Consider the following 15,957-nt stretch of genomic DNA (forward strand, 5'->3'; position numbering starts at 1 on the left):
GGGAGGAGGAGGAGGAGGAGGAGGAGGGGGCGCTTTTGGTGGGTGGGACAAATGAGCGCTATAGAAAGGGGGATGCTGCAGCCCCGTCCCCCTCATATCTCACTCCACCCAGCCCTAGAATAAAAAGCACCGGTGACGTGCGCGCAGGGAAGCACCCAGCAGTATGTGCGCGCCCACGGGAGGGGCCGATAGAAAATGGCGAGTCTGTGCAAAAGGCAGCAATGCACGGTAGAGAGGCGCGGCTTTCGGCAGGAACTTGACTCTTGGAGGCACAAACTCATTCACTGTGTAGGTAAGCTCGCTTGGCATTTTGTGTGTGAGTGTGTGTGGCGTGGTCCGGGCTGCCGGACGGTGCCGGTAAACTGTGTGTTTACGTTTGTTTTGTGCGGCTGTAATGTCCACTGGAAAACCTATAGGCTGTACATGAAGCTGTCATTTTTTGTTACGCACGGCTGCTGCTGCCTGGCGCCGCCTGCCTCCCACCGGACATATCCCTAAAACATGCAGCTCTTAAGTTTTCGGGCTCGTGCCAGGCGTGTCGGCAGGTGTTTCACCTGCTCAGCGTGTGTGTGTCACTTGTTTGTCTCCTGAGTGTTGGTTTAATTTAAAGTAATGGTGGTTTGGAGCCATGGGTTTATTTTTTTTAAATACATTATTCCATAGCTGTTTATTTATTGTAAGCAGGGCAGGTCACGTGTGCAGATGGAGCTGCGCCTCAGCCAATCAGCTGCCTCGCTATAGGTTGGACCGTGCCCGCGTGCGCGCCGCCGGGTTGAGTTTTTGGTGGTGGGGGGAGGGAGGGCGGTGCGCGCTCTCAGTCTCCAAACATAACGCCCCCTCCTCCTCCACTTCCCTGGAAATCGGCTTTTGGGAGCGCGCATTGCTGCATTGGGGGAAATGTCAGTGGAAATAATTTTGTATTTTAGGGGGAAGGTACAGGCGGGGGTCGGCAGGCAGAAATGCCTCAGTGCGCGCCTGTAAACCGGGGTTAGGACTTGTTGAAACGGCGCTCCTGAATGCGCTGCAGAACTCTGCGGTTGAGATTTGTATCCGGCGCAGTTTGCAATAAAACATATTTAGGATTTCTTTAAATAAAAACATATTTGTGACAGTGCAGCATGTATGTGGCTCTGCAGGTATAATTAAAATCAGCGGCCATGACATGTGTCAGTCTTTGTCTCGCTGGAAATAACACGAAAATGTGGTTTCTTGACCTCTCCCTGCTTTTCTCATTAGTTCATGTCGGCTTTTATTTTGGATCTTCTCATCCATACATCTCTCCCCACCCCTCCTCCAACCTCCATTTCTGGTGTATTTCATTAGCTCAGTTTAATCCGGTTACATCGACCTATCCCGATGTTATGGCAAGATTATCATCCACTCTTCGCCTCTGATCTCCTAACCTCTCCGGGTTTCCTCGGCTCTCTGCCCGGTTGATAATCTGGCTTTTATCGGCGTTTTGAAGGAATAAAGCAGCAGCAGCACCGCTGCAGCAGCAGCAGCAGGGTCTGGGTGTTGCGGCTCCACTTGTTTTTGGATGCACTTCTGTGTCCAGATGTTGCGCGTTGACCTGTCACCTACTTACCCATCCGACCGCTTTATAATAAACCACATGGCCTGATTCCGAGCAGGCTAGCAGGGCTTTTTAGTAAGAAAACCCTCCTAATGAGGGGATGTAGTGTTAAATTAAAAGGCTGTTTAATCTCTGACCCCCAGCATAAAGCCGTCAGGAATCACAAGCAGTAGTGTAAACAAAAGGCAACAAAAGGCTTTTCCTCCTCCATGTGACTGATCATCTAATGTTAAAGACTATGACACAAAAGTGTGTTTTGCCTAATCAGAAGTGAGCTTTAGCCTATTTCCAAGCATTTTAATCATAGCAGCTTTGTGTCCTGCTTCCTTCATTTATAGTCTAATTAGTGCTGTTTTAATGGTTTAGTGGGTCACTGGGTGTGAGCTAAACGCTGCAGAGGGTTTTAACACATTTTGGAGGGTTACAGTTGATGCAAAAGAGCTGCATGCACACGGATAATAAACCCTGGGCGGATGTTATTAAGATATCTGAGTGAGACTGTAAGTCCCTGTAGGAGCACCATAATGATGCTAAAGTCGATAGAGATACCATAAGCATGATAAACATACTGTAATCTCACTATTGTGCACCTTGAATCCATGTAGTAGCATCACAATGATACCACAGGGGATACAGATACCACAAAGGACTATAATCAACTCACTGTTGGATGTTACAGCCTGGTTATGGTCTATATCGTCACACTCTGTGTGTGTGTGTGTGTGTGTGTGTGTGTGTGTGTGTGTGTTTGTGTGTGTGGATATAGGCTGTGTGTTAGTTCGGCATATTTCTTCATTTCTGCTTGTTGACGCTCATTGGTTTGCTATGCGTGACAGGTTTTAGGGCCGGGGCGCAGCAGCAGCAGTTATCAGCTCAGATTGAAGGCTGACATGTTTATTTGTTGGAGGATAATCGACTCTGAAACTGTGAGAAACTGGAACATCATGAGACGTGTTTGTCTTCTGACCAGCTTGTCGCCAAAAGTCCTAAAAGAACACAGTGTGCAGAAGTGTTGCAGGTAGTTTCGACCATTAATCTAATTAAGTTTTGGGATTTTATTCAGGATGCTTGTGGAGAAAAACAATCCAAATATGAAGAATTTACTATAATGAAAGACAAAGAAAACCAGAACATCTTAATAACTGACTGTGTTTGGCATTTTTGCTTGAAAATGGCTTAAAAAGTTAATAAAAATAAACTAATAATTAATTAATCTACAAATAGTTTCATCTAGGGCTGTGCAGGATATGGATTTTGGATCAATATTGTGATAAAATTAGATATCAGATTAGGTTTTGGATATGGTAATATAGAATCTGTAAGTGCCTTTTCCTGGTTTTATTTCAGTAAAGTAATGTAATTTTTTGAGCTTATCAGACTATTTTAGCTGCTTTATTATTGGCCTTTACCCCCTTGGTCATCATATCCACAATAGGGATGATTATTTGTGAAAATAAAATAAAAAAAACAATATTTGCAATATCGATATTGAGATATTTGGTAAAAAAAACATTGAGATACTTGCTTTCCTCCGCTTTAGTTTCAGCTCATAAAACATCTTTTTTTGTCAACTGGAAAAACCAGCAAGGTTAACAACTTGAAAACTTTTGATTTGAGCATTAACATCTAAAAAGGACTTCAATTTCAAAATAAGACTACAACATAAAAGAAGATTTTTATTCATGAGCCACATGTTTTATCAAACAGCCTCGTTATTAATAGTGGTCCTTGTGTTGGAGACATTTAGTTTAAGAAGGTCAGGTAACAAAGCCAGACGTTCCAGTGCTGTGAAAGGATGCAGCTCGTTCTCCTCCACCTCCTCCTCCTCCTCCTCCTCCTTCTCCTCCTCCTCCTCTTCTTTGCCCTGTGCTGCTCTGATAATAAAGTAGGGCCTATATGCCATAGAAAGGTTAACATTATTAGTTGGTAGCAATTATAGCCCAACTGCTGATTCCTTTGGCACATATTCTGGGTAAGAGAGTGCAGCTAATTTGATTGCTGAAGGGTTGTGGCAGTGCTGGAGAGAGACAGGCTGTGTGTGTGAGAGAGAGAGGTGTGAGTCTGAGTGGCAGATTGTTATTTTACTTCCAACACTTCTCACAGGCGGAGCTGCTCCAACAGTAATCATGCCACCAGTTGAGCTGAACGTGAGTGAAGCTGCAGGGTGGGTTTTATGGTTGTTAGCTTCTAAACACTTTGAAAAAGATTCAAAAACACAAATCAGACATGTTTGGGCAAGACAAATGTTAAGGGCTGGGCGATCACTTCTTTATTCATATATCGTCCAATCGTGGTTAGTCCAGATGGCGATCGGCCAACCAACACCAGGGGAAGCAGGAGTGGGAGGAGCTACATCACAGCACATCAGTGACTGAGTGTCAAAGAAATTCATAACATCTTGAATTTTGGAAAATTATGGATTTTACCCAGACGCCAAAGGTGAGCTCTAGTTGTCTAACATTTTAAAATGTAAATGTTATTGACTTTTATTTGGATTATAGACTCTGACTAATTATCTTGAGCATGGCTAACAGGCTTAATACAAAGTGTTGAAACTTTAGAAAACGCCTAATTTTAACTGTTATGTTTTTGGATGTTTCAAAGATAAGGAGCATGCTTGGATTTGAATATACTTATTGAAAAAAAGGTTCATTTTCGACATAACCTTGTGTTTCATCTATGTAAACCAAAATATCTTTCTTGTGTTCATTCATCACGATCAAAACATGCAAGTGTTAATATACTTTGATTTTTATGATTGTGGGCATGAATGAATGAATGAATGAATTCTGTAATTTAAATTTTCCCAACTGCATTTATTGTAACAAACACTGAGACTGATGTTTTGTTTGCCTCCAGAGAGGCCTCTGCCTCTGAAAACGTCTGGAAAATTAGCATTTTCTGCCAATAAAAGCAGAAAAAGAATCCAAATTTAACGTAGCCTTAATAACGAGCCGCCTCACCTTCAGTCTCCACAGGTTGACATGAAGGTTGCATAATTTTCATAATCTGCAGATTGATTTCTTTTGAAACTATAAAATGTAAGAAAATGTTGTTTTTCCGAGCCCAGTTGGTGTCACTAAACGTCCTGCTCCGTCTCACCTAAAAGCCCCGAAGACAAAAGCAACATCCAGCTTTGGTACAGAGATATTTTACATTCGTTTAGTTAAAAAATGATCATCAGAACAGAGCTATTTTTCAGTATTTGTTAGACCAACCTATTAATTGATTGTTACAGCTCTGTAGTCACATGATCAGCTGTGTTTGTCCCCTGAGCTGCATGTTAAATCCAGTTTCCTTTTGTTTACTGCTGATTAATGAGCAAGTTTGTGAATCTCAAAAAGGGTTTGACAGCATGTGCATGCTGCACAATCCTCCTCCTGTACCTCACATATCTGTCTGTCTGTCTATCTATCTATCTATCTATCTATCTATCTATCTATCTATCTATCTATCTATCTATCTATCTATCTATCTATCTATCTATCTATATCTATCCATCCATCTATCTATCTATTCCCCCGATTACCCACTGTACTCAAAGTCAAATCCTGGCCTTATGGATTCCACAGATCCCTCCGTCCCTCCTGCAGCAGCAGCACGCCTCCCTCTCTAAGCGGCCGGCTTTTATTTCAGTAATGGACAGATGGACGCCCCGAGAGATCTGCCTGCCACTTTCTCATCTTGCTAATTCTTTTCATGGGCTTTTTGAAAAGGAAAATAAAACATGGCACATTTATCGGAGGAGCTGCTGGGGGAGAGTGGCAGCGATCCACCCATTCGACTGGACCGGGTGCCAACACTGTAAATCTCTGAGCACCCTCTTCATTACACATGCACACACACACACACCCTGCTTGACAGTAATGTGTGTGAAAGTGTGTGTGTGTGTGTGTGTGTGTGTGAAAGTGTGTGTGTGTGTGTAGCTATCTCGGGGGCTGATCCATGCCAACCAGGAGCCCCGTGGGAGGAGGGCTGCTCTCTTTGGGGTGGGGGTGGGGGGTTGACTGCAATCTGTGGAAAAAGCAAAATACACCACTGGCACTGACTGAGTGTCGACAGAAGGTGTGTGTGTGTGTGTGTGTGTGTGTGTGTGTGTGTGTGTGTGTGTGTGTGTGTGTGTGTGTGTGTGTGTGTGTGTGTGTGTGTGTGTGTGTGTGAGAACCTTTATTTATCCAGAAAACGTCCACTGAGCACTGTGCTCTTTTGCAGCGACATCCTGCCTCACGTTCAAACACGCCAACACACCTTCATCTAAACTGCCAGAAGGATTCAAAACTGTTGTTTTTGTTGTTGTTGTTGCGTCTTTTATCCCCCCAAGTCTGAATTTGTTTCTGAGGAGTAAAACCATTTCATCTTGTTTTTACCGGCTGTTGAGAAACTAGTCAAATGTTTCAGAAAATAATAAGTGTTAACTAGTTTAGAGTCTCAGGAGAGGACGAGGCAGCTGACTTCCTAAAAAAAAAAAAAAAAAGCCTTTTTGTGGTTGTTAAAAATCTTTTATATGAAGCTATATGTCTTTGTTGTGTTTTATTTTATTTTGCCTGTGTGATGCAGTGTTCCTCCCCGGGGACCTTTCTAGTGTATGTGATGAGGATGGGAAGCTTTTAATTATTGTTTTTGTGAGTGTTGGAGCATCTTCAAGAGAAATGTATGTGAGAGATACTTGAAACCAGATCAGAGGCCCCAAAGTTTGCTGTTAAAGTTTAGATAAAGCAGCTGAAAATAACTGTATAATCGACTTTAGTTGGATTTATTCAGAGGTGAAACCGTTAATTAATCAATAGGTTGAACGAGAAAATCAGTCTGCAGCAATTTAAACCTCCAGATTCAGTAGGGCTGGGCATTGGACAAAATCTTTGACACCAGTATAATCATTTTATATCTCAATAACGATATAAGTTTTCTTGTAATCAAATCAATAAATAGTCTACATTAAATAATCACATGGCGAAGTCTTTCTATTCTTGTATCCTCCTGTACTTGAAAATATTGAATATTTTCTCATTAAATCAAAAACTAAAATGCAAAATTAACATAAAAGTTTCAAGATTTTTGAAAGATTATACATTTATTGTAATTATTGGCCTCAAACATTTGTCTACAATGTCAATATTTGCTGTTTTTTTACTCCTTAATAAAGATAAATGAAATATTTGGGGGTTTTGGACTCTTAGTTGGATAAAGAAACAATTAAGAACTGTTGGAACATGTGGTTAACATTATTTTTTTAATTATTAAAAAAAAAAATGTATAGACCAAAAGATGAATAGATTGATGAAGAAAATAGTATGCAGATTAATGTATAACACAAATAAAAAGCCACAGATCTCCAACATATTTTTGAAATGCCTTTATTCTGTAGAATAATTAATAGAAAGTTAAAATCAATGATGCAGTTTGGTTGTGAAAGTCTGTGTGTGACGTGTTGTGAGGGGATCTTCTTTATTATTCTGCAGGATATTGCGAAACCCAATATTAATAAACTAATAAAAATGATTAGCAAAATAATTTCCCTGAATGTATGGTGCGGTCGATCAGAACCCAGCAGAGTGAAAAGAGGAGCTGAGAGGCTTTTATCCAGCTAATAAAAAAAAAAAATGCAGATGTAGAAGCTATAGCTGGGCTGTTTATCAGTTTATGGTTGATCTTTGACTTCTGACAGCTGAGCTGAAACTGCTGAAAACCTCCAGTCTTCTTTATGTTGGTGCTGTTGTTGTTCAAGTTGCTTTCAACCCCAAAAACGTCTTTGTGTGCATGAACTAGATTTCTGTTTTTGTTTTTTGTCATGTGCATTTCATTTAAAAGGTGTGACAGGATGTCAGATATGAGAACAAATGTACCTTTCTCGTTTAAGAAGAAATGTCGACAAACAAACACAGAAATAGAAAAAAAAAAGGAATATATAAGATTTATTTTGCTGTTGGTGTATTCTTTTTAATCCATTTATGCCCGCAACTTGATTTAAATTCCTTCAGTAGAAGTGTTTTCTGTTTCCTGGGCTTGATTCAGGGAAAATGTGAAGAAATTTTCAAAATCAATCAAACCGTTGATGAGGTTGAAAAGTTCCTCATACTATATCTAGTCTCTGGGCATGTGGACTTCTGCTATTTTTATGCATTAAATTATATTTCCAGAAATTAAAGTGTGTCTAAGACTAAATATAGTGCGATATAGAAATTTCTGTATCTCTGAATATCTATTTATCCAACAGTAGCATTAAGAAACAGATTTATTATGGAAAAACCCCATTTTTTTCAAAAAATCATAATTTTGTAAATTCCCAGCTTATTCCCATAAATTCATGTTACTTTCTACTATTGTTAAAAATGTGATTTTTCATGTAATCTTAACATTTTAAACTTGTACTGTTAGATACTTGCCCAAAGTATGTTTGTACCAGATTTCAAGACTTTAGACCATTTACAACAAATGTTGTGGGATTTTTCCTGATCGTACCTTTTAATATGGTCTTATAAATCTTAAAAACACATTTTCTTATTTTTTCTGTGCCCTTATCTCTCTTTAACACCAGTGTAAAAATAAGACAGAATTGCTCATGTAACTGTTCAGTAGTTCATAAATCTTAAATCTACCTGAAGGTTTTTTGACAGAAAAAAAGCACCACATCCTGTTTCTCCACTCTCTTTCTTTTCTTCCCTTCAGGCTCAGCAGCGACCAAAGTCCTTCGTTTCCTTAAACTAAACTTTGTACACAGCGTCCCCGACTCACACCAAAATTTATGTAAGCGTTCCATTGTGTGTGTGAGTGTGTGAGTGTGTGAGTGTGTGTGTGAGAGAGTGTGTGTGTGAGTTCCTTTTGTTATGTGAGTTACCTGACCTCCTTGGTACAGTTCTTTGGACACAGACTCCATGTGGGCTCATGCACGGTATGACGTTTGTGTTTGCAGTATACACACACACACACACACACACACACACACACGCACACACGCACGCACGCACACGCACACGCGCGCGCGCACACACACATGCACAGTAGGTTTTAGAGCAGAAGGAATGTTTACTTAGACCCGCCTTTGGTGAATTCATTCTTTTTCTTCTAGAATGCCTGCTTTTGTGTGGAAAGTCATATTTGAGCAATTTGCTTTTGAGAGTGTTTGATCAATGTGTGTGTGTGTGTGTGTGTGTGTGTGTGTGTGTGTGTGTGTGTGTGTGTGTGGACACTTTTGGAAAGAGGATTTTCTTCAAAGAGCTGTGTGAGGCTGCTGGTTAGTCATGTAGTTGTGGTGATTAATCTCAGGGAATGCCTTATTATTTTAATGAGGGAAGTCTCCCGGAGAGTTCAGTATTAATGGAATTAAAACTAAAAGTGTGTGTCATTCTGATCGTCATTAACAATGAATTAATACTAAGTAGCACCTCAGTATTCCTGAACAAGAGGAACCGGCTAATGAGATAATAATAGAGCTGAGCGGTCGGTTAAGCAGTGTTAAGCTGTCACGGTTCAGAGTTAAAGGGACAGTCCGCCGGCACGCTGCACCCGTCTGCTTTCGATCACAGCAAATAATCTGCAACTTCATGTATAAATGTCTGCTTCAGATCTAAAATAGGTTTGAGCTGCAGCAGTTAGTCAGTCATCTGCAATTGTTTTTATTAATTGTTTAATTGATTTCTCTCCACTTTTCTCTGCTTTTTATCACTGTATACTTGATATCTTACTGAAAAATGAGACACTTTGGGGTACTGTGACAGATGTTTTTCACTATTTTCTGACATAATTTATTATTATAGACACAACAACATAAGGAGAGACATTACAAGTGAATAGTGCTAATAGAGAACTTAAACATTTGGATAAACTGAAATTCAATGTTTTGTTGTCATACACAAAGGTTTCAACAGAGGGGATGTTGGATATCTCTTGTTATTACTCCAGATATCAGAAAATGCTGTCAACAGCCATGAAAAAAACATTTTTCAGCCATATTTTAAGGAGTAAAATGTTATAAAAATCAGGCTATAATATACAAACAAACCCCTCTGTAAAACCCTTCAGAACATAGAGAGGAATGAAGTTAAAAAAACAACGAAAAACTAAACTATCACCATGAAATTCATCACGAAATTTCCCCGTTGATTACTGACATTGGGTTGTTAATTGTTTTCTTGTATTACAAGTTTTGGCTACATCTAATGCAAACTTTTGGATACAAATAGACAAAGTGTTATAAAATAAACAGCTAAATGTAAATTTTGCATGTTTTCTTAGTCTAAATTTAGACAATTTTTTGGATGCAAAATAGCCCAAAATCTCAACAATTTACCAGTGCATGAAAAAAAATGAAATAAATGTTAAGTTAGTTTGAAATAAATACAAGAATATGAAGAAAAAGAAGCCACAGTCCATATAAAGTTCTTAAGTAATAATATTGTAACCAGAGCTTTCCACAAGACAAATTCTAGAAGTGTGCAATATTATATTATATTCTGATTAAAGTCCTTTGGATATGAGATGACAGGCATATATATGTGGAACTAAAACAACTTTTACAGCTGGTCATTTTGTGACAATTGTAATTAATTGCAATCATCCACTTTAAGCAGAATTAAAAGACTTTAGGGGAGATATAGAGTCAGCAAAGAGACTCAGTAATTTAACAAAATTTACCTCAAATTAACAGCATAAACTTTGGTTTTATACCAAGTCAGACTGAATTAAACAGTGGTGCATTTTCATGGCTTATGAATTCAGCTTTTTATTTGTAAGAGGAAGAATGTGTTATTTCATCTTTAAAATATATATAGTCTAAATATGAAATTATGCACTGAAAGAAGAACAGAGTCAACAGATTTAAAATATAATAAGAATAATATAATCATAAAATATACTGTGGGGTAAATACACACAGTTTATAAAGTCGCTGTGAATCATGAGTTGTATGTGTGTCTCCGTGTGTGTGTGGATATGTGTCCATGTCTGTTTGTGGACAGGGTTTAATCTGGCCTTGTTTGTGTAAAGAACCTGTGCCGTTCGGGCATGGCAGCGTGCCAGGCCGCCGCTGTTACTGCTGCTGCCCTCCAGGTGCACCCTGGGAAATGTAGTTCCTTTAAAAGAGGGAGCCAGATGGGCGAGTTGGAACAATAGAGTGAGGCAGTGAGAGCAGGGAGTGTTTAGGAAGGTATGCTGCTTTTATATACAACAAACCCTGCGAGGACACATGACGGATGAGGTTTGCACAACAAATGACGCGGACACAATGGGCAATTATTTGCAATTCAAAGAATGAATGGGACTTCATTATGATTTGGCCTTGGACATGAGATGGAGCACATGGAGACACAGGTAAACCCTCTGCTGCTGCTGCTGCCATTCACACAGGAACACTAAATACTATGAGCAATTAAAAAACATTGTTTATTTCCGGTTGATCTACGTTGTGTTTTTAAAGACTTTAATTTGTAGATGAATGAAAGAAAAACACTTTTTTAGAGGTTAATTAACAGATTGATGCTGGAAAATCACTTTTGATATTATTGTCAATATGATAAATTAGCTTTTCAAGTAACAGAACCTTCATGGTTCTGTCTCAAACTCCTCTATGGCCTTTCGTTCCCTCTCTGAAGATCAAAGAATCTGCTACAACCTAAAGTATATGAGTGCTGACACTTTCTGGTCAACTGGTTGATTCACTCAATACAAATACAACTACATTTTCATTGGTCAGACAATCGCTGGTGTTACTCTCATTAATTTTTGTCTCCACCAAAGCTGAAAACACCAATTTGTTAAAGTGTTTTGTAGGGTTTTTTCAGCTCGTTGCTATAAAACGAGATTTCTAAGTAAGTAAATATCGACACAATATAGTATTATTAATATACTTTATCTGGATAAAGTAGTAAGTAAAGTATGTCCAGCAATTTTCATTTATTTTCCAATGTTGTCACTGTGTGTGATGGCTGGTCTTTGAGGTGTTCGTTCCGCCTCTCCTTCACTGTGATTGAACAGAGGATGATAGTGATTCGGGATGTAACAGGGGGGAAAATTTTCCTATAAATTTCCAGAAACTTGCCATGTGAAGTGAAGCTGGGGAATATTCCAAATCAGAAACTCCATTATGGACATTCATGGGAATAAACTGGAAATAGGGTGTAATTTAAACAAACTATATCATATCCAAACATAAATATAAACATTTTGTTGACATCCATGCAAAATAATACAATTAAAAAACATTTCAACTTTGTCACCTGTTGAGGGTCAACCTTCAAATTTTGTAAATTCCCGGTTTATTCCCATAAATTCATGTTACTTCCCATTCATTTCCATGTAAAATTTCCAACTTTGAAAATTCCCTGTAACCCTTATAGAGACGAGCAGCAGCGTTTTAGTCAAAGTGGAACATTTTTCCACTCTGGGTGGCCAGAAGAAAACACCAAACGTGCAGCTCTCCGTTCAGAACAGAGGATCAGTGCCTGTCTTTTATAACTCTTAACCTTAGAGAAGTAGTTTTGTAACCTAAACCTGAAGAAATTTCAACATTTTACAAACCATAATGTATAATAACATGTCAATGTCCTACACTTAGTATGGTTGCTTTTTTTGTTTTTTCATTGTGTGTATCAAATGCATGCAAATCTGATTTTGGTGTATGCATTGCATGTCATTTGAAAGTGATAAGTTGTGTTATTTGTAAGTAGACTTAAGAGACTTCATTGGGCGTTTTTAGCAGAGTTTAAAACGGTCGCACTTCAATTGCAAAAGATTAAAACAATACTCTGGAAAAACGATTTGGTGGGCACACAGTGTTAGCAGGTAGAGTGTGATATTTCTTTGGTTGACTTCTTCTATTGCAATGGTTTAACAGCATCTGACTGGAGAATAAGCACCACATGTCTATTATATAATGTAATATTCCATAACTGTTGGAAACATGCAACCAGAGTTTTGAATATCATGTTAAAACTTAGCTGTTGTCTTCATTGTTATTTTTTTTTTGTGCCTCTTTTGCCATCTGCATAAATTTTTGCATACTTCTACATTTTTTTCCAAATATAAAGTTAACCTGAGAGCGAATAGCAGTGCGACCCCTCCTCTCCGCCGTGTCAGGATGAGCTCGTCTCAGAGCTGTCGCGGGGTCTCTCAGCGTCGTTAAAACACACACAGCAGTCTTTGTACGAGGTGCAGAACAGTGCAGCGTCTCCTGCGATGCTTTCTGGAGCTGCGGGGTGTGTTGGGCTCTGACTCACAGCGCCTCAGGAAGACTGACCTCCTTGTCATTCTTCCACACACAACAACAGTCAAGCTTCTGGTACAGGCCGCCGTCTGTACGGATCAAGACCGGCGTGTTGAGATTGTAGCTTTCTCTGGGTTGGAGTGGTATTCTTCAGCCAGCAGCACATTTTAAGATGAGCAGCTGATGTGTAGATATTAGTGGTTATGAAACTGTGATGGCTGATGATTTTGCCCTCCTATAATCTGTCCTCAAGTGCCAAATATCGCCTGTATAACACACAATGGCTGATATTTACTGTGGATATTCGTGATCCCCAGAGGATAAATCTGTGTGATTTTCATGACCCCTTAAACTCTCCTCTAGTGCCACCATCAGGCTAAAACTACTACTTCTAAAAAACAACAGCTCCTGGAGAGCAAAGACCTTCACCAAGGCTTATGGGGCATTCACAGGCTCCTCCGATTTTCAAATTCCTCGTTTTTATGACTTTGGTGTATTTATGAGCCTTAAGTCATAATTTGAAAACATCACGGACACTACAAAAAGAATGTGTTGTATTTTATTGCTCAGTACATCAGTTGGTGTTCCCAGTAGAGCCAGGGAAATTTATCAATATTATCTAGGACTAGATATCGTCTTATATTTTGGATGCCGAACAGGGAATCAGTGTTGTCTTTTGCAGTTGTTTAAAGCTGCGTTACAGTAAAAAGTATTTAATTTTCTGAAGTTACCAGACATTATATCCACATTACTGATGATTATATATACTGATAGGATCAAAAATCTCACCGTGTGAATATTTTAAGAAAGAAAAATGATACATATTTATCAAACGTAATAGTTATCATTTCAATATCGATAGTATTTGAGTATTTGCAGCCATGAAATGTGTACCAAATGTTTTGCAGACTTTCTCAGTTCCCAGGCCATCAAATCAAATTAATTTTCTCCGTTGGGAACTCATTTTTCAGGTTATTCCGGCACCAAGTGAATGCAGCACAAATGCAGGGTTATGTAAACGAAAGGGACAATTAATTTGTGTCTCCGCCCCGTGATTCGGATCCAGCTACAACTTTCCCCATAGTAGCTTCATTAAAATAAATTTGTTTATTTTAAATAAATCTGTTGACAAACAAACAAACAAACAGACAAACAGAGCAGAAAACATGATCTCCTTGGCGGCGGTAACAAGGCATTAAAGCCTGACTGATATTGTGTTGATATTCTATTGATTTTCGATGGAATTAAGAATGTTCTAAGACATGTTTTGTTTATTTACTTTATGGCTTTATGATAAAAACAAACAAATGTTTGCTATTTCAACTGGCCGACATAATATATATCTGTGATAAGCGTAAACTTGTAAAAGTTTAAGCAAAAGTAAAATCTAAATTTAATTGACAAATACTATATAATGTACTCTTTTTACTTAGTTTTAATGCAGACAAACACATTTTGATTTTAACAATCTGCTCTTCTTAAGATAAAACTTACATTTCAGTCCTGACATCAGCTAGTAAAGATCTGAGGAGAGCAGAATATTATTAGTATTTAGTTGTTTTGTAGCTTCTTCAAGCAGCTCGTGTTGGTTTTAGATGTTGTTGTTTTTTTATGGTAATAAACGAGGTCAGGCATGAAACAGAAATCCACTATTAAGAATTAAAGAGTCACATGGAAGCTGACAGTTTGGTGGCGGGGGTCAGACTTTAATGGCAGCTCGAGGGCAGAAAGCCTTTTTAAAATTCATAAAACAACAATGTCATTAAAAATAAATGCACATAAAATGCCCCTGACACTTTTACAAAGCCTGTTTTGTTTTTCACCTTGCTCATATTTTATTAGTCGTGTTGACACACTCCAATGCAGCTTTTGTCCCCTTTGGGCCACTGTAGGTGATGCATAGAAGCCAATGAGAAGTAAATTCTTTGCTCGTGTGATTTGGTTAAAAAATAATAGAAGAGTTTTTAATCAGAAAAGCAGCATGTTCACTGCCTGGAGGAGGAGAAAATGGATAAACCAACAACCCTTCAACCCAACATAATGTGTATGATAAAAACAACCAACAGCGTAAAATACTCAAAGATGGAGAGGCGGGAGACTTTTTTAGGCAGAGGAATAAAATCAAAAAGCAATTTCGAGCAGCAGGAAAGAAGTTAAATCTTTGTAGCTGAAATGGAGAAAACAAGGCCGGTGCTGTTTACACTCAATTTACAATTCTAGTTTGTCATTAAAGAACCAAAACCAACAGTGTGTTAGTGTGTCTGACCTCCCTATGACATAAACACGATTACATTAATAAAACATAAATAATAAATTAAAAATAAACTTTAAAAATTTATTATAGATTTTTAGTTGTTTTAAAAGGCCCAAAACAGGCAGTTCCTTTAGTTTTAATCAAAACAAACTGGAGGAAATGGATTTCTTGGGGACTATTTTCCGTGGCGGATTAATCCACATTTTGTGCTCTAGTGAGTGAGTATATTAACTTGTTTTCATGAAGGAACGTGTCATTTCTTGATGTTTTCAATCCATTAAAAAAAAAATTAACATTTTTCTATGAATCAATAACTCATATTAATATAAAAATGAATTTTGAAAACATTTTTGGGGGTATTTTAATATCTATATTTTGTGTACATAATCTAAAGGATGCATCATGAGCTGATCGCATCATTAGAAAAATAAATTGGTACAATCAGAATAAATGACAGTGTTTTCCAGTTATTTCCCTTTTGGTGAAGTTCAGGATGTCTTTAGAGGAAAAGCTATTAATCATTTATATATTTTGACATGTTTAAGTAATATAACATAACATATTTACTTTTAAGCACAAATGAGGTACTTGAATTATAAGAACAATATATTTAAATGTGTCTTTTGCCTCACAGTTGGTCATGCCTAATGAAAAACAGTGTGTCATGTCAGTTTAATTAATTATTGCAGCACATTTAAAAACAGCAGGAGCTGACACAATGCAGATAAACATAAGTAGAATAAAATGTGCAAAATGGACAATAATGCATAGTACAAAGGAATACAACTATTATTACTATAAGAGTAGGCAAAAGTTGAATCCAAAAAAACAAGATCAAACAAAGTTAAAGAAAAGAAATACGATTAAATCAAAGAGGAAGGGATAAATAGAATAAAACCAACTCTGCTCAGTCCATGTTAGACTGTTATTGGC

General features: G+C 38.1%; 1 long non-coding RNA gene across 1 annotated transcript in view; it reads left to right on the top strand.

The window, feature by feature from the left end:
- The first annotated feature begins 216 nt into the window (after positions 1–216).
- The window catches only part of LOC131970955 (uncharacterized), a 70,090-nt gene continuing 54,349 nt past the window's right edge, over positions 217–15,957 (top strand). The window contains exon 1 of the long non-coding RNA XR_009394337.1: positions 217–288. This is a non-coding gene — a long non-coding RNA (uncharacterized LOC131970955). The remainder of the gene's footprint in view (positions 289–15,957) is intronic.

The sequence above is a fragment of the Centropristis striata genome, chromosome 1, assembly GCF_030273125.1.
Source record: "Centropristis striata isolate RG_2023a ecotype Rhode Island chromosome 1, C.striata_1.0, whole genome shotgun sequence".
NCBI lineage: Eukaryota > Metazoa > Chordata > Actinopteri > Perciformes > Serranidae > Centropristis > Centropristis striata.